Source organism: Bos grunniens, chromosome 8, assembly GCF_055505025.1.
Source record: "Bos grunniens cultivar Pamir isolate PY7600 chromosome 8, Bosgru_T2T1.0, whole genome shotgun sequence".
Taxonomy (NCBI): Eukaryota; Metazoa; Chordata; class Mammalia; order Artiodactyla; family Bovidae; genus Bos; species Bos grunniens.
Window position 1 is genome coordinate 56,175,469 of NC_141172.1, and position 22,774 is coordinate 56,198,242.

General features: G+C 42.7%; 1 protein-coding gene across 10 annotated transcripts in view; it reads right to left on the reverse strand.

Annotated features, from left to right (window-relative positions):
* The window catches only part of LOC147367086 (transducin-like enhancer protein 1), a 93,041-nt gene that overhangs the window by 63,599 nt on the left and 6,668 nt on the right, over window positions 1–22,774 (reverse strand). Inside the window, exon 1 of one of the 10 annotated variants that reach the window (XM_086414367.1) lies at window positions 7,547–7,596. The exons of the other annotated variants lie outside the window; for them this stretch is intronic. The gene's annotated coding sequence lies outside the window, so the exon portion shown is untranslated. Of the gene's footprint in view, window positions 1–7,546; window positions 7,597–22,774 lie in introns of those variants that run through there. 10 annotated transcript variants of the gene reach the window in all.

The window sequence follows — 22,774 nt, forward strand, 5'->3', positions numbered from 1 at the left end:
CAGTCAAGCCAAGGGGTTCTAGATATCTGTAAAGTTTTACCACAACTCAGCATCAAATGCCAGGAGCCCACGGTTCCACTGAGTTTAAGAAAATGTGTCCTGAGTGTCTGTGGCACAGGCTATTCTAGAGCAAGGAGGAATAGTCCCTGCTCAGTTCCAAGGGCAAAGGAGTCCCTCTGGAAGAGGGACAAATTGGCAAAGGAGGGAATACAGTGTGCTCTGCTCCCAGACTAGGAAGGCTCCCCCTGCCCACCCCTCCTCCAACACCCTGCAGCTATGCAAAGGAACCCTGCTTCCCTCTAACTCTGAAGAACAGTTTTGTTTTGGGGGGTGGAGGGGGAAAGACATCTGAAGAGTCCCAGGTTGACCTTATGTATATATTTCGTCATTTCTGTGTCAATGTTTACTGATGCTACCTCTATTACTGAACTAGGCAATGAAAAGGACTATGGGGAGAAAAAAATTAGAAGAGCACAGCCCATGCCCTTGAGAAAGACAGAATGGAATAAGTGAGATAAAGTAGAAACCTCAGGAACTGTATAATCAAGTACATAAAAAAGAGCTGCCTTTTGTCCTCTGAGATGATTCCAGTTAACTGAGCAACAAGCCTTTCCTTTTATGGGATTGGATTTATGCCAATCCAACTCAATTCTCCCTGACCACCACTGAGACAGGGTTACAGACCATGCACTGGAAGAAATGTACTAGAAAGGGAAATCACTGGTATAGAGAACAATCCCATGACCTTGCTTGAACAAGTGGAGCTAACAGATACGTATATGCAAAAAGGGCACAGCTGTACCAGGTGCAATCACAAAACTGGGTCAGCCCCACCTAGCTCGTTTGATCACAGCCACCCACTCAAGTGAACACAAGGTCATGGCTCTCCTGGAAAGCATGGGCCAGCTACCCTTGCCTTTGCAACAAGGTTCTACCCTGTATGTTTGGGTAGACATAAAGAGGCAGAGATGCCCTTTGTGGGGTCTGAGGTCCTTGCTCCCCACTTTCCACCTGCCATACATTCCAACAGCATTCTGTTCTTACCCGGCCTCCAAAATTCTCTTCATGTTTTCCTATGTTAAAAATGACATCTGCTCACTCTGAGTACATATCCACAGATGTATACTACACAGAAATACACAAGAACTAAGTCTGCCACCCAGAGACAACCACAACTGTGGTTGTGCCACCCACAGACAACAACTCTGTGGTGATCCTGGGAAGCAACCCCCCAAGCTCTCATTATCTGTGTGTGCACAAGCCCAGAGTGGAGAGAGACACCTTGACATCAACGGATCCCCTGAGGTATACTGCTCTTCTGCAATTTGTTCCTTCCACTCAAACCTGTTATGGACACCCTTCCATTCCATAAAAACAGATATAAGTAAGAACATCATCAATATATCCCACTACACAAGCAGTCAGGTGTCTGAACACTCCCAACATCAGGGGATATTTATTTTTCACCTAATATTCCACAATTACACGCTCTACATCAACTAACCCTTTCCCTAGATCTCTAAAAGGAATCTCTAGAAGTGAAATTGCTAGGTCAAAGTGTCTGCATATTTTAAACTGTAATGCATGCTGATAAACTGCCCAGCAGAGAAGCTTACCAATTTATAGCATCCGTCTATGATGGTGCTTGCTCCCCCACCCAGTGTCAATACTGCGTTTCATTGACCTTTTTATAATCTTTATCCATCTAATAGATTAAAAAATGATCTCATTTTTATTTGCATTACTCCGATTCTTCCTGAAGTTAAACATCTTTTCATATATTGATTGGCCCACTGTATTTTTCCTTTGGTATTTATTCACCCTTGTCTTCTTGTAGTAGTTCCTTCTATAAGATAAATACTGACTTTTCCACGGTCTTTCCACCTTGTCACCTGTCTTTCAGCCTTGCTTAGTATGGGTTTTTTGCTATACATAACTACATTTTTACATGGTTGGACTAAAGAATAGCCTTCCTATGTTCCTGGCCTTTGGGTGAGGATTAGAACACTCCCAAATTAAAGAAGCCATTCTTAATTTTCCTCTAGTGCTGCTACAGCTGTACTTTCTACATTTAATTACTTGACCTACATGGAATTTATTTTAGTTTAAGAAGGAAAGATGATCTCCTCTTTAATTAATAATTATATATGTTATTACACAGAGTGGCTTCAAGGTAGAAGTGAACTTCACTGTCAGGGGACAGTTAAGACCTGGTCTGAATGAAACGAACTCATAAACCTTTAATATTAATCCTTTAATATTAAGAGGAAAATAAAAGAAGTACGGATTAAGAGCACAGACCACATAAATTGGGTTAGAGCAGCTAAGACTGCAACAGGAGGACGAGTGTTAAAGATCAAAGCTCAAACTGATGCAGAAACATCAAAAGCCATACCATTTGTCCTGGGAATTCTAAATAAACGGTTTGGAAAAGAAACAGAAACAAGAATAACAGAGAAGGATCTTGTCCCAGCTGTCTCCTTCCTCTGCCAGGTCTCTAATCCCTAATCTTAAAACCATCCTCTGACAAGTGAGCTTGACTTGAGCCAGGAAATCTAGCTTCCAACCTCACCTCTGGTTTACCTTGAAATTCTCTGAGCCAGCTGTAGAGTCCCTGCTCCTGGCAGCGTGAGGACGCATCTGATCTCCCTGACAGTGCTCTGGGAGGTCTAACACATCACCACCACTGCCGCCCTTCAAACAGTCTGGATGACAACTGACAGCGATCCTCCAGCATCATCTCTTGCTTCAACATAAGGATATTCTGACAAGAACTTAGCACAAATTAATGAGTAGTAGTGTTTTCTACCTGTGCTTCTATTCCTGACCACAGAGTTTACAAGCAGGTTAGACTGGATAGTTGACCCTGCTTAAGCAGGTGTTGAGAAAGTCCCATAACCTTTTCAGACTGCCTTCTTTCTACCTCTTCCAAAGACCAGACAACTCCAATGGAAGAAAAAACAAAACAAAACTGCAGGCTAACTGTGTTTTCCACCTAGAAATCATTTTCCTGACCCAAGATGAAGATGTATTTGGTACCTGCTAACAGACATACTGTTTATAAGTAAACTTACCCTGTGTCTGTATTTCTGACACCATGTAAGGCAACAACACTAAGTCAGCACTCAAGAGCCAGACCCAAACCAGATCTGCATGGAAACACTGCGCCCAAAAACTTACCCAGCTTGGTAAAGGCCCCGGCATCAGGCCTTGCCTCAGGGACGGCAAGCACCCACCAAGGCAGCAGGAGTTCGTCTGTTCAGAACCAGCTTTTTTTAAAGTGCATTATGAGTTATTTTATTTTTGGCTACACTGAGTCTTCATTGCTGTGCTCATGCTTTGGTAGCTGCAACTCATGGCTTAGCTGCCCTGCAGCACGTGGGATCTTCCCAGAGCAGGGATTGGACCTCTGTCTCCTGCACTGGCAAGCAGATTCCTAACCACTGGACCACCAGGGAAGTCCCCAGAACCAGCTTTTATTCTCATCAGTGCCAACTCCTTTCTCACTGATTTGCTTATGGTGATAAGAGTCAGCCCTCATAATCCAAGAACTTGGGTTTGCATCTCAGCAAAATAGTACTAGGCGTCCTGAGTTAAGTCACTTCAACGGCTGAGCGCCAGGTCTCTTATCACCAATCTACTTCAGTGATTTATCAGAATCACATAAGCTAATATGTAAACTACAGCTGCACTATTATAAAGTGCTGTGCTCTCATCCCAGTCTTTTAAGGACGACCTCAAATCCAAATAGAAGCTGCCTTTCCCCTGTAACACCAATAAACAAACTCTAGGCCCTTCAAGATCCTCCAGAGCAATTTAACTTTATTTAGTAAACTAAGATTAAATGTTGAAAATCACATCTGACATGAAGCTTCTGGACAGTTTCCTACAGCTTCCAGCATCAAGGCTGGCATCATGCATCTTAACCTAACAGGGAAGCAGGAGAAGACTCCTGATTCAGCTCCTCGCTGAACCCTCCCCATCAAAACTGACCACAGGATACCCTTTCCACATTTGGAACTTTCAAAGGAATGCCTTACAGAACCAAAACAGAATCCCCATACATCCTAAACTCAATGACCAACATGGAACTACATAAACCATTCCTAACCAGTGTTAGGAACAGGCTCTGTTTACAATAAGAAATCACATCTCAGTACAAGAGTCAGGTTGCTGTTGTTGCTTAGCCGCTTTGTCGTGTCTGACTCTTTGCAACCCCCATGGACTGCAGCCTGCCAGGCTCCTCTCTATCCATGGGATTTTCCAGGAATGTATACTGGAATGGATTGTCATTTCTTTCTCCAGCAGATCTCCCTGACCCAGGCATCAAACCTGCATCTCCTGCATTGCAGGTGAACTCTTTACCAATGAGCCATCTGGGAAGCCTGCAAGATTCAGATACATGTATATTTTAACAGAGTTAAAGAGGTCAAATATCTCAAAGGCCAGCAATGAACCGAACTTTTAAACTGAAGATATGATCTTCTGAGCATCTGAACTTACATTTTTGGACTTCACGATTCCTAAAAGCTCAGCTCTCCACCTTATCATATTCCTTCCACCTCATCTAATTACCAGACTGAAGAGCCAGCCCGCTTTCCAACGGCTGCCCACTGATCTCCACTACACACCGAGTAATATATAATGAGGGTTGTTGGAGGCTCAAAGCAGGGCGAGGGCTGCTTAAGAGTAAATTGCCCATGGGTCTCAAAGCAATCCAATGGCACCCTGCCCAAAGTCAGCTTAGGGAGGGGAAACTCCACCACCATTAAATTGCAAATTGATGGATCATAAAAAACGCCGCTTATGCTGAGGGCTGGCAAACTGATCTTTTGGTTTCCTCGAACCAAGCGGGAGGCCAAGAGAAAAACACAGTGGAGAGCTGGTCATAAGTATCTGGCAAAAGATAAACGGGCAAGAACATGAAAACAAAGCACACAAAAGGAAATAAATAATCTCTAAATCCCTTCTGACTAGAAGGTTCAGAGTCTGTGAAATGACAGCCTTCAATCCAGAAAAAATGTTCAGCCTCAGCGGCAACCAAATAAAATGCAAATGTAGTTCTAAGTAAGGTGGGTCATTCTGCACCAGTTATGTTAGCTTATTTTTTAAAAAATTAATGAAATCCAAAGCTGATGAGTCTTCTGGGAAACTGGAGCAATCATACGTTACTGATGACAGAGTAAATTGGTACAGTCATCTTGGAAAGCAACTGGGCAATGTGTTTCAAGAGCATGAAATTATTCAAACCTTTTGGTAAGGCTTCCCACAGCTAAGAATTTATCCTAAGGAAATAGTTCAAATGAAAAGCATTCCATGCATGAAGCTGCTCACTGCAGCATAAGTTTCAAAGCAAAAGAGAAAAAGTCAGGTAAAGATATAACAGTAGTTCGACACATCACAACCATCTGCAGAGTTTTTGAAAAACTTAACATTTGCCCTCCTGATAAATCAGTTGTCTAGTACTAGGAGAATGGTTAAATACACGACATCAACCCAAAGGCATGGCAGGTAACCATTTTAAAGTCATATTTATGATAATGATGCTTAAATAGCCAACATATTTACTAGATGAACCAGGAGGAGAACAAAGCTGTGGTGTTCATGTGCTTGTGTTTTGTTTTTTTTTAACAACATATGCATGTGGCGAAGCACTGTAATTTGATACCCCAAATAAAACCAGTGATTATCCTGCAATGGCAGCATTATCAATGCCTTGTTTCCCCCAAGAGTGACTTTGCAGATGTCGCCTGCCCTTGATTTACCGTTTGAATGTATTATTCAATGGGGAAGGGTGATCAGGCCCCCCACTCCTGTGATGGACCCTGGCCCTGAGTCATAAGGATGCTGACAAACCCTGACACCCTTTGGGTGCCCAGCCCTCTCACAAACATCCTATCACACATGGGGAAGCAAACACCTAAATGAAACGATTTGCCCAGGATCATAAAGATAAGAAGCCACGTTCACTGCCTAGTTCTTTCTCCAGGGAAGTGGAAGTGGGAAATTGGAACATACTCTAGACCAGAAACAAAGCTTAAACACTCAGCTTTGTATGCAAAGCAATAGAGCCCACACAGGGCCACAGCAGCACAAGGCCATGTCACTGCTGAGCCAACGACAGGACCACAACACGTGGCCACCGTATGTCAGTGACAGGGTCACTGGACTCCTGCTGCCTTGGGCAGAAGTACAGTGCAAGGCAAAGGAGGCATTTCACAAGGAGCCTCAGTCCTAAACTGCAAACCTTAAATAAACAACAGCAGCCAAACTACACACCTCTGTCTCACCTTTCAGAGGCAAAGAGAATTAGTGCCTCAGCACTAACTTCAGACAACCTGGCCCACCAATGAAGCAGAATCCACGAAAACAAAGCCACAAATACATCTCTCATTTCCTGAACATTGTCTCTGATGTACCTAAAGATAATTCAAGATGTTTGCCTGATAGTGCATACCCAAAATCATCTATGCAAAACTCTGCAAATAATCTTCCAGTACTCTGCCCACCCCTTTAGGAGGGGAAAAGGCTTCTTGGGCTAGAGACTGCCTTCAGAACAATAGCTACGCATCAGACTAACACCTTGCTTCACCAGCACACTCATAAAGAGGAATTTTATCAGAAATTCTAATGCATCAGAGTAGCTTTTCTGTTTAAAATATAATGACGGAGATAAATGACTAGCCACGATTTGGGGGAAATCCAAATGAAAAGGACTTGCAATCTCTTTAAGTTGAGGATATACTGATCATGAGGTTATCATGTTTAATAAGAGTGCCCCAGGTTCACTTGAAGGGTTTGATAAAACAGACAGCTGGACCCACTCAAAGAATTTCTGAGCCAGGAGGTCTGGGGCCCCAGCATCTGCCTTTCTAACAAGGTCCCAGGTGCTCTGCAGATTTCTGGACCAGGGACCACACTTTGAGAACCTTGGAAATTGAATAATCATGACAGAGGCAGCGTCTACTGCTTAACACACCTGAGCTCCAATTACATACAGGCTCTAAATGTCAGTTAGTGTAGGTACCCTTGGAGACTGGACCGGAAAGGTTAAAATAACTCGCCCAGGGTCAGAATTAAGCAGGACGGGAGATCAGATCTGTCTCTCTCCAAAGCCTTGCCACAGAGAGAGACAATCGCCTTTCTCCATGCCTTTTTAGAAAATCAGACCAAGGCAAGAACACAAACCGAGGCTGGAGCAAGCCATTTGCCTACTGTGGGAAAGCTCAAACTATATTCATTTAAATGAGTCCACCCATGGCAATGTAATCTCGTCCCTTCTTCAACCCGATAATTAAAGCAAAACAAAGAGGGCCAGATGACAGAACCCCTTCAGTGGCTCAATTAATCAAAATACAAAGTCGCCAATTACAGGAAGATCATAACTTTCATATTCTGCCTCCTCCTCATCTGGCAGCTTCTACAAGCACATTCTAGACCCCAGCCCTTTCCAACAGGGCGCCGACTCTCTCCTTCCACTGCTCACCTTTCACACTCACAGTTTCTCTCAGAGCAAGGAGGAGTTAAAATAAAGGGAAAGAAAAACCTGCTGAAGGCTGCCTGGGCGGAGATAGCAACACTAATTGCTCCCATTCTCTGGCTCCTTGTGAGGCAGATCGCAGGGGCCTGCATCTTCGGAGAAAGCTCTCGGATCTTCGCAGCAGCTCTCAGCAGAGCAACTCAAGTGCCCTTAATTGTTTATGTCCTTAATGCAGAGCCTCTTGAATGCATTCATTTTTAATAGCAGGCTTGAGTGTGGGGCCCATCAAAGAAGGACAAAGCAACTCTATTCATTGGTCCTCCTTCCTGCAATGACAGTTTTCTGATTTATTTGCAAATGACAAGCTTGGCAGGCCCCACTTGAAGGCTGCCCTCTTTTTTTTTTTTTTAAAGAATTCAGTTGCATTTTCCAAGATGAAGTTGAGTCTGCAAAGCTGTGTATTTGTGTAAATTCTTCCCCCTTCAGTTCCTTCTAATTAATGACTTAAATGTTTTGACCCAACTGTTGCCAAGCAGAGCATTTGGGCTCTAATTTGTCATTTTGGTAAAGATGCATCCTTGACAAAAGCATTGCAGCTGTTTCAGTGCCTAAACAGCACATTTCCATTATTCAGAAACCCTTGTTGCGGAGTTCAGAAAGTGCTGCTCACAAGAAATCGTTCTGACTCGTTCCATGATGCAAAAAGACAGCATTTGGTGGTGTCAGAGGAAAATGCGCTCTGTTGTGCCACAAGAAGGGTTTCAAGACAAACTCCATGGGGTGAACCACAGAACAATACTATGAATTAATCACTTATTGTTCTGGGAATGGAAAGAGAGCAAGCCTACACCTTTCACCCTCTTCACAGGGCTTAGTCGTTTAGGGAGCTCATGAGAAATTAGATAGTATCATACAACAGCAGGAAGATCAGTGGGAGGAAGAACGGGCTACATCATCATGGCACGAAGGCTAAAATTACAATTACGAAAATAAAATATACCTACGTAAAGACAAAGACTGCACAAGAATATGCAAAAACCAAGTAGCCTCTGAAAACCGGGTTTATGAGAATGGTCTTGATTCAAAACTTGGAAAGTTACTTTCTTTGTAATAACACTTAAACCCTTTCTTTTTCATCAGAGCAACCTTTTAGGTCTGTTTCCCTGTGGCTCAGTGGTGAAGAATCCAGCTGCCCATTTAGGAGACGAGGGTTCTATCCCTAGGTTGGGAAGATCCCTTGGTGAAGGAAAGGGTCCCAGTATTCTTGCCTGGGAAATCCTATGGACAGCAGAGCCTGGCAGGCTACAGGTCATGGGGTCACAAAGAGTTGGACATGACTTAGTGACTAAACAACAACAAACCCATTTCTGGATGGTACTGGCTTCCAACAGTCTGCATCACTGTGCCCCTGCCCCCCATCACGATAAAGCAAACATCCAGTGCACACAACTATAAAGCACAATTTATCATCAGCTTTAGTATTTCTCATCATACCCTCTCCCCACATCTTATCTGGAGATCACTGGATAGGTATGAATGTTGCCCTAAAAGGTTGGAATCTTCAGCCAGTCTAGATGGTGGGAAAGGAATCTCCTGCCTGAATGGACCATGAACAGTGGTTCACTAATTTTATAAGCATGCTGCAGCTGAATGACCCATACACATGAAGGATGGCTGCCACTCTTGTTCCAGAGCAACTTCCTGGGAAAAGCAGCTACTTCATCAAGAGGTCTACGCCATCAAAGCCATGTGACATGCAGGAGAATGGCCCAAGTTAGAAAGACGTGTGTGTGTATGCACTGGTAAGGCCATCCTTGAGTCCCAAACTCAAGTCTAAGGTGGAAAGCCCCATCTCTGGGCCTGACTCCTCACAGGTTGAACTGCTGGAGAGGTGGTCCTTTGGGAAGGAAGACAAGGTTCCTGGCATTCCCAGTTGAAACCTGGGGCTCTCTTTTCCATCAACATCATGTACCAACAAACTCCAGAATGCAAGTTACCCCCTAGAGTGGCCAGAGGATGAATCTGAAGGGAAGGGGCTCTATTGCAGACTGGGGTTGGGGTTCTGCCTCAGGACAGTCCTCTGCTGAACCTAGCAGTGCCAGAAAAGCATCAAAGTTTGAGGGGGAAAAAAAAAAAATGTGCACAGTGACATCAAAAGTCAAGGAAAAAATTACTTTCTCAAAAGCACCTTAGATCATAATTAAAATGAAATCTGGGGACTTTCCTGGTGGTCCAGTAGTTAAGAATCCACCTGCCAATGCAAGGGACACAGGTGTGAGCCCTGATCTGGAAAGATTCCACATGCTGTGGAACAACGAAGTCCATGCACCACAACGAATGAGCCAGTGCTGTAGAGCCTGTGAGCCACAAGAGAAGCCTGTGCACTGCATCTAGAGAGTAGCCCCCACTCACCACAACTAAAGGAAGCCCACTCAAAGAGACAAAGACCTAATGCAGCCAAAAATACAGTATTAATTTACAAAAAATGAAATCTGATAGGCTGGTGAAAATTGTGTTCAAAGCATCACCTTTTGGAAAAACTTTTAAGTATTTATAAGATGGTAAGCACAAAGATCCTAGATGTCAGACTTCATTAGTACACTCAAGAGCCACAGGATATTAACTTGGCTATGCAGGTGGATGCAAAGAGAAACAGCATTTTAAACACAAATTAAGGGACTTCCATGGTGGCCCAGTGGTTCAGACTCCCAATGTAGGAGGCCTGGGTCAATCCCTGGTTGAGGAACTAGATCCCACATGCCACAACTAAGACCCAGCACACATAAATAAATACAAGTTAATTCTTAAACAAAGCACCTGTTCATCACATTGCATCACAATACGATCCACAGAGAAATCTAAGCAGTAAGAAAAATAATCATCACTTCTCCAACATAACAATCAAGCTACTTTCAGGGGGTAAAAAGTGTGCTGTCTGAAGATAATTTAGTCAGGGCTACATGGATTGACCACAAATATATATATAATTAAAAGTATTTAAAGAAAAGCCCCCTTATGCCGTCATATCACCTTGTAATTTTAAAATGACACATCAATGTCATGTGTTGTCTAACATTTACCAGGGAAGAATTAAACAAGAAGGGATGAAAGAATACTGAAAGAATACTGGATAATCCAAGCGAGAACAATTTATAAACCAGGGGTCATCAGAAGTTACCACTCCTATCATTCACCAGTTATTTTACAAGTGGACAAATCAATTTTTGTGCTCGTGTGTTTTTAGAAAGCATCCTAGATATTCTTCCATTAATTATGTGGGTTCAAGACATGTCAATTCTTGTTTCCCAGAGCACAAGAAACCAAATTTAACCCACGTATTGTGTTACACGGGTCTGCACTCGCATGGTTCCCACAGGGCTGGGCTGGCTCAATAATGTCGAGCTTCTTCTGGAAGAACAGAATAGACTTCCTGCCATTTGGACTGTGAAACACAGTAATCCACCAGGGAATAAAGGTCAATGTTGCACTTTTGGTCATTACTGAATCATTTGAGATGATCTGTGGTGAGGATGAGAGGAAAATCGAAGGCTGTGAGAACGCTGCAAATGGCTTGACCTCAGACCAATTTCCATCTCCATCTGTCTAATAGACATGTGGATAAAAAGCCTCCCTCCTTCTGGGCCACTCTGCTGTTTTCAAATCCACCGCACAAGCCAGGAACCAGTTAAACAATACGTTAATAAGGGGAAATAACCTTCTAAGCCCCAGACTGACACTTACTCAGGTTTTAGGGCATCAGCTCAAGTTTGGAAAGCAATTTTCCAGTCTGCGAGCAGTACTGCAAAGGAGAAATTCTAACGAATATGGAGAATCGTCTGCAGTGCAAGGGCATGTGCCAAAAATCTCCTTATTTGTACATGCAAATATATGCATGCTCACACACCTCCGCCCCGCCACCAAAAGACATCCACACGATTTCTATTACGTCTGCTAACACAAAGGAGAACAGCAGTTCCAAAAGCTGTGTGCTGCTGAGGAATCTTTTTTCTTCCAAGTGTCCAATTAATGCTGCTTAATCATTATTAAAGCATTTCAATCATTAAATACAAAATATTCCTGGGAACCCAGAGCCTAATTATCACTTAAGCCACGGAATAAATGTTAATACCCTGACTTTACGCTAATACTCCTCTTCCCTGGTTTGGTCAAGCTCCTTTGTGAAGGTAATGATGGTCCATATGTAAGTTTAGGCCCCCACAGTATATCAATGTCAAACAACATCGTGTCAAGCTAAGATTCAATTCAGGTAAGTGCCACTGCCAAATTTTCTTGTTCCCAGACGGGCTTTAAGATTATTTTATTGCTTAAAATTTAATTTGTTCCAACTCGTGTCTCCATGACAACGTTGGCTAACCCTGCAAATCATTTGGGTAATTGGATATCTTATCTTTCTATTGCTCTCAAATCGAATGATTCTGCTAGAATTGTAACAGCCAATCAAATTTACAGTCCTCCTGAGTAATAGACTTGGAAAAGTAGCCACATTCATCTCCTCTTTACGGCCATATTAACCAGTATGCGACAAACAGTAGAATCTGGTCTTCAAACTACACTCCAAACTCTAAGGATGTCAACACCAATATCCTCACTGTGCAAAGTCTACCCAAAAGCCCCTTCCCTTTTATACTATTTTAATTTGCAAAGCAACAGTTGGTACCCATTCCATGTTAATCTTGAGCAATTTCAGCATTTTGAGGGAAACCAATGAGTTTATCAGAAAAAGTAATAATAAAATAAAAATCTCAGCTTTTGGTGGGTACTTGACCTTGTGATAAAATCATGAGCAAAACAATGGCTGCACAAGATGAGAGGAGTGTACCACCACTGCTCTGTCTGGGGCTCTTTCTGGGTAAGCCACATCTGACACTGTACATTATAAAAAGTAAGAATGAATACAGATTTAGCAACCAGTTCAAAAATCTCTGTATCCCTAGAGAAATCCAGTTGAAATGTGACACCCCATTAATTTAATTCATGAATTCAGAACAGTCACAGCATTCAGAATAATCAATTATGAAATAGAGATTTTTTTGTAAGATTCAAAAGTCAGCCGCTCTTGAGTTAGTGGTATAATTTTGGCCTTTGGTGAGCTAAAAAGGACAGGAGTTGGACACATTTCAATGGTCCAATTCCAATCTTCTCGGGAGCTCTACAAGGACACTGGCTCCGAGGGAGCACAGGGCCCAGGCACTGTAAGAGGGCCAGCCAGCTTAGAAAACGAAAAGGCTCCACAACCCCGGCCAACTGGCAGGCCAAGGGGTTGTCAAGAACTTCATGCTTCGCCTACAGACACTCGGAGGACTTTAGGACCTGAGCTAAACACAGAGCCACAACGTGGGGCGTCTCAGCACACTGAAGTCAGTAGGCAGCAGGGGTTTTAAGCAAACGTGAGAGCAGGCACTGGCACAATTTGTCCAGGTGTGACCTCTTTTAACCCAAATACTTACAAAAAGTTGCTACTGCATCATGCCTGGCAGTAAGAGTCAACAGTCTAACTTCCAGTCCATCTAATCCCAATGGCCCTGCTTTTCTCTCTCTCCTGTGGGTTTTGTGGGTGTGTGTGTGTTTTCCTGCTTCCTCATATACTAGCACTTAAGTAGCAATTGTGAACTGACAGTCTACAAAAATCTCAAGCCCATGGAGTACATGGAAAATACTGCAACACATCTACTCAAACTTTTGCATGCACTCCAGAATTTTCATAGCCAAAGAAAACTATACATATCAATTTACATTCCCACCAACAGTGTAAGAGGGTTCCCTTTTCTCCACTTTCTCTCCAGCAATTTTGTAGATTTTTTAATGATGGCCATTCTGACTGGTGTGAGATGACACCTCACTGCACTTTTTTGATTTGCATTTCTCTAACAATGAGTGATGAGGGGCATATTTTCAGGTGTCTGTTGGCCCTCTGTATGTCTTCTTTGGAGAAATGTCTGTTCAGGTCTTTTGCCCACTTTTTGACTGGGTTGTTTGTTTTTCTGGTATTGCACTGCATGAGTTGCTTGTATATTTTGGAGATCAATCCTTCGTCAGTTGTTTCATTGGCAATTAGTCCTAAATGAGGTGAATGAACCTAGAGCCTATTACATAGGGTGAAGTAAGTCAGAAAGAGAAACACAAATATTGCATATTAACGCATGCATATGAAATCTAGAAAGATGGTACTGATGATTCTATTTGCAGGGCAGCAATGGAGACAGAGACACGGAGAACAGGCTGTGGACACAGTGGGGAAAGGAAAGGGTGGCACAAATTGAGAGAACAGCATGGAAACATATATTACCATATGTAAAACAGACAGCAAGTGGGCATTTGCTGTGTGACACTGGGAGCTCAACCCAGTGCTTTGTGACAACCTAGAGGGGTGGGACTGGAGAAAGAAATGGCAACCCACTCCAGTGTTCTCGCCTGGAGAATCCCAGGGACGGGGGAGCCTGGTGGGCTGCCATCTATGGAACTGCACAGAGTTGGGCATGACTGAAGCGACTTAGCAGCAGCAGCAGAGGGGTGGGATGGGGAGGTAGATGGCGAAGGCAGGGGTGGTTCAGGAGGGAGGGAACATATGTATAACTGTGGCTAATTCATGTAGATGTATGGCAGAAATCAACACAATATTGTAAAGCAATTATCCTTCAATAAAAAAAAAAACCAAAAAACTGTATGTATGTATACGTCATCAAGACACACGTTTTTTTTCTCCCTTTCTCCAACAAAGCAACAACTGTCTTTAATTCATCCACACACCTTTTTTTTTTCAGGATAATAAAATTATCTTCCAATTCAAAATTTGATTTTCTACGTTACATCAAAAAGAAAAAAAATATAGGAAACACACCTCCCATCCTTTATTCTGCCAGAACTCACTTCAATAAAAATGAACCAAATCTGTTCTCTGTTGTTCACCCATCCCCATAAATGAAAAAACTCAACACAAAACTATTCTCACTGGTAGCTGTATTAACTACTTAGCACTGTTGCCTTCCAAGGGCACCTTTTGCTGTTTGACTTAAATAAGGCACCTTAATTCCTTTAGAGCACATATGTGTGCGTGTGTACGTATGTGCGTGCTCAGTTGTGTCCGACTCTTTTCAACCCTACAGACTGTAACCTGCCAGGCTCCTCTGTCCATGGGATTTTCCTGGCAAGAATACTGGAGTGTGTTGACATTTCCTCCTCCAGGGGATCTTCCCAACCCAAGGATCAAACACTCATCTCCTACATCTCCTGGACTCCAGGTGGATTCGTTTACCACTGAGCCACCATAGAGGCTGCCAACAGGAGATTAAAAAAAGAGAGGGAAAAAAATGCCCTTTTGAACCTACAGATAAATGCTCCTGATCTTAAAAGTAAACAAACAATAAAAACTTTGAGGGGAAATACTGGAAAGCAAACAGTTCAGATGCAGGAAGGAAGGAAACTGGACTTGGAAAAACAATAGGGAGCATGGCCTAGAATTCCAAATACAGTGTATAGTTTAAAAGGAATCAATAATAGAGTCAATAACAGATTCTGAGAACAGCTGTCCTGAGACTGCCCAAGTACAGGCTCCTGCACACAGAAACTCGCTCAATCCTGATAACTACCCTATACAGTAGATGCTACTGTCATCCCCTAACCTTCTTGCCTGTTTTTTTCCTTTGCAAGGGGGAATAATTAATACCCAAGGGAGGCTGGAAGGATTTACAGAGAGTTCCTAGGTGGCTTAGTGGTAAAGAATTTGCCTGCAATGCAGGAGACAAGGGTTTGTTCCTTGGGTCAGGAAGATCCCTGGGAGAAGGAAATGGCTACCTACTCCAGTACTCTTGCTTGGGAAATCTCATAAACGGAAGAGTCTGGTGGGATACAATCCATGGAGTTGCAAAAGGAGTCGGCTATGACTTAGTGACTCAATAACAACATACTGTACAATTTCTAGGGCACATGTGGCTCAATACATGGAGCTAAGAATATTTACTCTCGTGTCTCAAATAAGCTTACTCCTGGTGGCCCAGTAGTAAAGAATCTGCCTGCCAATGCAAGATACACAGGTTCGAACCCTGAGTCGGGAAGATCCCTGGGAGAAGGAAATGGCAACCCACTCTAGTATTTTGCCTGGGAAATCCCATAGACAGAGGAGCCAGGAGGGATACAGTCCATGGGGTTTCAAAGAGTCTGACACGACTTAGCGACTAAACAATAACAACAATAATAGACCTAAGAAGCTGACTTTTGAAAGCCAAAGTGCTGAAACAGACAAATGTCTGAGAACTGAGTGGGCACCTGTAGCTGCAGGTTGCATGGGGACCAGATGCCCTTCCTCCATCCCAGGGGCCCAACCATTTTTCTTTCCATACCAGACCAAGATGCAGATCAATGTTTAAGACCCCCTTTCCTAAACCAAAAGCAACCTTTTTATTTACACTCACTAAGCCATAGAAGCCTTTCAAATGGCACAAATAAAGGCGGCTGCATTTTGTTCTCTAAATCAATTTTCTCCCCAGCCATCAACTAGATGTTCCTGCACAGAGAAAGAACAGCCCTTCCCTTCTAATTCAAAAATCCATACTGCCATTGCCCTTGCAAACTGCTAAACAAGCAGTATCGGCAAGTCACTTGTGTTCTGTAATATATTTACTGCAAATCCCAGTGGCTCACCTCCTAATGCAGTTTTTTATCGTGTCTGTGAGTGTCAATACACTGGCCAGTCACCTTACTTGTAAGAGGCTCTGCCCAGCTATTTGCTCAAGGCATCAAGAGGGCACAGAGGACAAAGGCTGTGCTCCTAGAGGCTCCAGCGATGGAGAGCCTCCTCCTCAGGCCAGGATCTTCAAAGAGGTTTTGGTCTCTGGCAATCCACATCCTAGTAACACCCACAGCATCTGAGAGGCCACCTTAAATTCTCCATCAGGAGAGCTTCCATTCACACAAAGTTCAAAATCAGAGTCCTGATCAGAGTCCTTCCCAGTTTCCTACCTATCAACACTAAAGCTGTTCCCCTGGTGAATTTGCTGATCACATCGGAAAGGTGCATTATCAAGCACCAAAAGGGGAAGGGGCTTTTTTAAGTACCAACCTCTGCTCTCAGATGAGAGCATAAGAGCAAGCACCCCAACACCAAATAATGGTGGATCATCTAATACAATCACGCCAAAAACACAAAGGGCAAGTTAGAAGGAAAATGTTACAAAATGCGATAAACACCTATTCAGATGGTGTATACTTGGAGAAATTCCCCTTCCATGTGCACCAGACTCAAAGGTTGCTAAAGAAAGGCTTGAATTACCTATTTATCTTTCAGGGTGAGCAGAAGGCAAGCGCTCTATGCAAAATATGGGACAGAGATACTACAAAAATGCTACTTTACAGACTCCTGGGATCAAATAGGTGGGTATAATACAGGGTGTTCACTTTACATTTCCTTCTCCTCTTCTGTATATTTGAAACTCTTCATAGCAAAATGTTTGGTGTGGGGGAATGAACTCTGTAAAGACAAGTAAATCATGCCCATGCTCAGTTGGGTCTGACTCTCTGCAACCCCATGGACTGTAGCCCACCAGGCTCCTCTGTTCATGCAATTTTTCAGGCAAGAATACTGCAGTGGGTTGTCATTCCTTCTCCAGGGGATCTTCCCAACTTAGGGACTAAACCCGCGTCTCCTGCATTGGCAAGTGGGTTCTTTACCACTGAGCCACCTGGGAAGCCTCTATAAGTAAATAATCAATCGTATAATTATTAAGAAACCTGGTGATTAAGTCAAGTCTAATGCCCTGGAAGAAGCTTGTAATGCAACTTATCCACAGCTCTGTTAGCGGCTGTGGTCATCCTTAGGAGATAAATGGTGGTTCCCAGGGCAGTAAAGCATGCACACACTCAATTCACATGGAAACCCAGACCTCAGAAACATACTACTTTTGTTTTCTCTCTTTTTACCTTTTTACTACAAACTGAAATATATTACTGTAATTAAACTTCTCTAAGTAGCCTCTATAGATATTTGACTATAAATCATTTTTCAAAAGAAAAACATCTGAGCAAAAGTGGTTGGATGAGATTAGAACTGTAATCCTACAAAACATCTGGTGAAACCAAACAGATTTCACTCTTAATTTTATCATAAGGACTCATACTGGTACTCTAGAGTCAAGTTTTTAATCTAGATTCCATGGACTTGCTGATGGATCTTAAGATGTCCACAAAGAGCCAAAATTGTTTGGCAAAGCTGCATGTGTATCAAAATGCATATGGTTTTTTGCCAAGCAGGTTTTACCTGATTTTCATATGGGTTCAGGATCCAAAATTGTTACTCTACAGGCTCTGAGGGGCACAATAAATGCTTCTTAAATGCCTACTCAGGGATTTTCCTGGTGGTCCAGTGGCTAAGATGCCACAATCCTAATGCAGGGGGCCTGGGTTCAATTCTTGGTTGAGGAACCAAATCCCACATGCCACAACTAAAGATCCCACACACTGCATTAAAAAAAAGAAAAAAGGTCCTGCATGCCACAACTAAGACTTGGCACAGCCAAATAGATACATAAATACTCCTTATTTTCTTTTTTAATTTTTAAATGCCTACTCAAACTCACTGGGAAAGATGCAAATCTCAAACTCAAGCCTCAAGCAGACTGCAGCATAGTTGAAGTATCAGAAAAAAGGCACATGCAAACACCACTACAAAAATCAGAGCAAAAATAAGTGATGTGACAGCCTCCTGTTGGGAGTAGCCATGGAAGGCCTTGAAGTAGAAAGGTAGTGTTGGTATTTGAACTGGATCTTGAAGGATACTGAAAAAGGCCATGTGAACTTTGACAAAAGAGCCTGGACATTTAAGAAAACAGAAAAACACAAGGCATGTTTTAGGTATGAAGAAAGGACCCATTTGGCTGGATTAAATGACCTGGAGGGAAGAGGATGGAGGTGACCAGGTAAGACTGGCAGGGACAGTGACCAGAGCCAGACACAGAGGCTGTGAGTGATGGGCAGAGAAGCAACCACCCGAGTGGGAAGTCAAATTTAGAAAAATTGGGCATACCGAAGAGACGAAAAGACCCAAGCCCCCCATTCACTCCCTTAAAGATGCTCCCTTCCAGGATGAGTGTTCCAAGACTGTTTACAATGTGGGTTAATGTTGACCGTGGGCCCAAGGGCCACACCGGACAAGCCAACAGGGAGCACAGAGACTGTGAGAAGTTTGCTGTTAACCCCTCCAATTAAAATTCCCATTTATTATACATGTATACAACAATCAGTATAGTAACATATTTACAGAACTTACCAATTCATAAGTAAACAAGTCTGGGGATACATTTTTTAACTTTTTACTGACAGGCTGTACAAAGCTAGTTAGATCACTGAAGACAGTACAGTCAAACCCAGCCTAGACAATTTCCTGGAAGTCCAATGGTTAAGATTCCATGCTTTCATTGCTGAAGGTGCAGGTTCAATCCCTGGCTGGGGAACTAAGATTCCTCAAGTCATGTAGCAGAGGGGAAAAAAGAAAAAAAAAAAAACCCAACCTAGTACCACCTGTATTTATTTCAGCGGTTTAACAAGTAGCATGATTTGGACATACAAGTTCAAATGTACCTATGTTCTCAAAGACAACTGATTCCACTATCAAATGAATAACGCCTGTCTAATGAGAATCTACTGAAAATAGGTACACCACCCCTTTCAGCATGCACAGCAATGCACACCCACCACACTTAATAGCAATTTTTCCTCTATTTGGCAAGTGGAAAAGCTGATTCAATGAACAGAATTCTTCTGGTTTGATTTTCCTTATACTCAAAATAGCCTTCATCCTTCCCTTTTCCGGCAAACATATTTTGTGGTCAAAGAATGACCAAGTAGCAAATAATGCAACTAGAAAAACTAGAAAAATGTGTTTGTTATATCTAGTATGAAAACATGGTGGGGCGGGGATGAAGGTAAACAATATTCTCATGGTTATGACTGTTATGCTGCTTTAAAGTAGGCAAATAGAATTAAAAATTTACTAGGTACCAAAAGTTGAAATGTAAAATAATGAAATACAGACTTGTTTGAAATCACAGGTTAGTTGGTAAAACTTTGTGTCAAAATTTCTTGTAGTTTCACAAAAAGCATTATGGTGACTGGGTGATCTATAAATTGAACAGTTCTGTAATCACTGTGCTCTTGCAAACAATTTTAGAAACCATTTTTTTTTCTTTAGCCAAGTGAATAGTAATACAGGAATCTGTTAATTTATGTTAAAATTTCAGTGTAAACTTTTTTCATTTTTCCAATCAAACCATGCCTCAGAAAAAAGTTAGAAAATCTCTCCCACACTTGAGGGACTCATGCCTACACACACACACACTCTCTCTCACTCTCTCTCTCTACTTCAAGCACCAAGCCATATTCATGGAACAATCCTATGGCACATTTCTTACTACAGAATTCACCAGTTCCATTATCGAACACTATTTTTGAAGCTATAAATGCCTAATCTTGTCAAATCAGCCAACCTCCCAGAACAGCTGTCTAAAATTTAATTAAAGACCATTAAACCAAATAGTCCACATCAAACGTACTGGTCCTAAGAATTTCAATTTTAAAAAATCTGAAGCAACAGCTAAGTACCAGGGAAGGGAAGGGTAGGGGGCAGGGGGCATAGGAGATGACTGAGTCAGTCAAGGCTTAATGAGAGCCCAGTCAGTTTCTTAGTTTCCTCAAATTTAATCCAAGCCTGGAGACCACAAAAGTTAAATAATAGACGAGTCAAAGACTCAGATCTAGGGAAACTCAAAATGGTTCCAGGAGCCAGTAACTGAATATATCTTTAGTGAAACTATCACACAAGATACTTATTTAAATATTTGCTAAAGGAACAGATTTTCTTTCTGTGTTTCTTAATAAACACTGTTTGAAGGGACCTCTGAAGCCTCCAGACAGATTCTCCTCAGCTGACATATACACGGAGCTGGGTTCGAAGTCCGGTGGAGGATGCTCCTTGCTCTGGAGGAGTGAGTCCCCTCTGCAGGGCAGAGGTCTACGTCAGAGTCTGTCTAGTCTCATCACCCTCTTCTCAGAGCCGGAAACCAGGGTCCAGGCAACTTGTTAATGACCCACCCCATCGCTAACAGGGTCCCTAATAAGTGACTTCAGTCAGCTCTATCTTACACCAAGATAGATCCCACACATCACTGGGACATTCCACCTCGCCCTGTCCTCTGGAGATGCAGAGCAAAGAGGAGGGGAGGGCGGCTCTCTGACCCCACATGTGCCTCCCTGGCCTCACCTCACCCTATTCCCAACCCTGTTAGATTCTGCCCCTACATAAAATGCTGGCATTTTGTTCCTCACGGGTTTTTTGGCTTTGATCTCGAACTTTAAAAATATTTAAAAAGCTTGATGGTTGGATGGCATCATCGACTCAAGGGGCATGAGTTTGAGCAAACTCCGGGAGACAGTAAAGGACAGGGAAGCCTGGCGTGCAGCAGTCCATAGAGCTGCAAAGAGTGGGACACAACCGAGCGACTGAACAACAATGAGGCTTTCTGATACCTCCCTTAAACTCTGTGCCCAAGGCAAATGCCTTACTCACCTACCCTAGTCATGGCCCTGGAAAGAAACCCACAACGAGCCCAGCTATGGAAGGGGTCAGGAGGGTGCTGTGTAAGGAGCGAAGGATAAAAACAAACAAACAAAAAAAACACAAAGGCTAATCTTGTACCTCGGAATCTAGGTTCTACACACAGGGAGCTTTATCTCTTAACTCCTACTTGTAAAGGACAGGCCTGGCTAATGAAATGAAGTGAGGGACCACTCCAACCTTGATGACAGCTGTCTTCTTTGTATTACAAGATGGAGGTTTAACTCCAAGTGCCTATACTCCAGCTGATCAGTTCCATTCGGAGATGCTGACTTAGAAAAAAAAGAAAAAGATCTCAAAATGAGAAGCTGTAGACTGAAAACCCACATGGTTTAAAAGCAGGAAGAAAGGTAAAGCGTACAGACAAAATAATAAGGGTCACATCTAAGGAATTAACCCACGAGTGAACCCCTAAAAGTTCCACCACAACACTTTTAAAACACTACTGAAGAACATTTCTTTCTAGAGAGGAACTTTAAAGCACTTACCAAAACTGTGAAAGCAGTTTTAACTCCAAAATTTATATGGTCTGAGACACTGTGCTTGCTGAATTATCACACAGAGTTTTGAAATGTTCAGCTCTCATCTTTTTTTTTTCCTTCCTTCTCCTCTCCTTCCCCACCCCACAATCAGGACTGCAGAAAACCTTCCTACTAGTCCTTTCATTTATTTTTAAATTCTTCCACCACCCTGGAGAGCCCTAAGCACTGCCTGCTCTTCAAAAGAATACAGGCACAGAGAGGCAAAGTAATCAATCAAACTCACTGCATTGCTGGGTTTCAACTAGGAATCCTGATAACGCGTTTCATGGTTTTTTTTTTTTTGGTTCTTAGGCCTATTTTAACCTGTGGACAGTGTTGCTCAGTTAGTTACAACTTTCTACTTGCCCACAGCTGTGGCCTCCACCCACCAGTCAGTACTGCTGATATTCCTAATTTCTACAATATGTGCCTTGCCCCAAGCTGTCTTGCAAATTGTGAAATTGGTCAAAACAGATAAAGATCAAACATAGGCACGCAGCAAAGTAGATTTAGGTCGCTAAACACAGGCTCAAGTGTGATTCCACTACTGGCCTCATCCTCCAAAGGCAGCAGGGTTGGAGGAGACACGGAAGCAGCACTGAATGGGGAACCAGGTGACCCAAACTCAAGTTTCAGTAGATTCTTGGCCCTGACAAGTTGCAGACTCTGAGCATTTGGCCCCACATTACAAGGCAGAGCACAACACCTACCCAATCTAACACCTAGCCAATTTTCTTCAGAGGACAAGGCCAATTTGCTTTTGAAAACTAAGTGCTGTACAAATTCATGCCACTAATGACAACTTATGGCATGGCTTTATCAGTGTGCTGAACAGCTACACAAGTGGGATAAATAAGCCCTAAGTAAGGATTTACAGTGCATGTTGTTCCCCAAAATATAAATGAAACAATACCATGCCACATGACAGGAAAAAAAAAAACAACTTTATCAAGCTGCCAAATACACTAGGCACAGTCCTAACCTCAAAAACAGCTAGACTCACGTTAACCTATTTTTTCATGTACCTGAACACTGGTGGTATCAGAATTGCTCCAGCTTTCATGAACAGTCCCCACCTTCCTGTATAGAGATATCTAGAGTTTACATGACCTACCTGAAAACAGACAGACAGGTGGGAAGCTATAAAAAGCA